Here is a 1774-nt window from a genome sequence, read left to right on the forward strand (position 1 = left end):
AAAAGTGACTGAGCATGTAAATCAAGTTGGTATCATGGCTTAACTATTTCTTAAGGTATGTTTATAAGAAAAGAAATACTATGGAGTAAGATTAGTTTCCTTTATTGAACACAAGAGGTAGGGAAAAATAGTATCAATATTTTTAACTGGATTATATTAATAATGGACTATATTAATTATGTAGTAATTTTTAACACATTAGAAAATAGCTATGACCCTTAACATAAATAACACACCTTTAATTCAATGGAAGTACCAACTTCTTTCCTACAGAACTCTGATAATTCAGAGAAACATGTGTTAAGTATAACAGATGTAGCAGGCCTACTTCTCAACTAACAGTTCTCTTTCCACTGACAATTTTCTAGCTTTAATCTGAAATTAACGGCCTCTTTTTGGAGAGCTAAATTTTTTATTTAGTGGAGAAAGTGACTTCTTTTCTAGAAAACCCTATCATTCAAAATGTATCGCCTCTTCAATAATGATATAAACCCAATATTTTCCTAGTAATTGAAATATTTCTTTTAATAAAAAAACTGACTGTCTTTTAACTCTTCTTTCAAAGTTGAGCTGTTAGGAAACTCTAAAATTGCTCTGTACCAGTACTCATTTTCTGGGGAAAAATCACATTTTCCTTGCTGAACTGTATTCAGAATCATCTGGAACAGCTGCAACTTTTGTATGAACTATTTAAATGCATTTTTTTTTCTGGCTTAATAATTAACAAATGATTTCTCTCTTGAAATTCTTAATTATAAAACTAATAAAGTTACTGTTTAAAATTTTCTGGTTATGGTTTCACACTTACCCATAAAATATAGTTGTCTCTGGTTACCAAATCACAAATATTATTTTTCTGAACAAGTATAATAACATTTTAACGACATACCCCTCCCTTTGGTGCACTAAATAAACACATATTAATGTTACCTTTAATAAAATAATTACCTTTAGTATTCATCAGCTTCTACGCTTTTGAAATGTAGAATAGAAAACAATGTTTTATAACTACATACATGGATAACCCATTTAAAAGATTAAAATATTTTTTAAAATGTCCCTACAGAAGGCATAAATGTTTAAATGATGCATTATTTATTCAAATATGTGTTCAACTATCTCTCATACAATTGCAAAAATTATTTTGCAGTTTAAATAATGATCAATTTTTTTCTAACTCTCAGAAATACTATTTTTAAGTCTTTCTGTGTACTGTGTTATAGGCATGCTTAAATCAATGGGCAACGTTTTCTTATTCCAAGAATGAAACTTGGTTTTTATTGTAAATAGATGAAAATTTTCCTGTGTTATTGGAGAAATTCAGATGAATGGTGCCTGTGGCTATAAGTATCTTAAATATAAAAATATTCCTCAAAACATATTTGTACCTTTTCATTCATGGTATCTGTTATTCTGAAAATTCTGTTTTATTTCTATACAAGTCTAATATTTACTAAACATTAAGTTGATATAAACATTTATGTTGCTTGTATAGGAAACTGTGGATCCTCACTATATAATGTAATTAACCTTCAAATGGATATTTTGTATGCAAAGTCATTTATTTAAATTTTAAACTGCCTCTTACTCTAGTAAAAACAATTTCTAAGAAATATATATAAAACATTTGCTTTCATAAGTATAAAACAAATCTTCATATTTACTTAATGAAGTAAAGAAGAATATCAAGCCAAAAATATTTTTTATGAAAAAAGCCCTGGAGAACTTGGAATATTTAGGTATGGAAGATATTTCAATACAAACAGTATGCAAA

This window comes from Mandrillus leucophaeus, unplaced genomic scaffold (assembly GCF_000951045.1).
Source record: "Mandrillus leucophaeus isolate KB7577 unplaced genomic scaffold, Mleu.le_1.0 Scaffold519, whole genome shotgun sequence".
Classification (NCBI taxonomy): Eukaryota; Metazoa; Chordata; class Mammalia; order Primates; family Cercopithecidae; genus Mandrillus; species Mandrillus leucophaeus.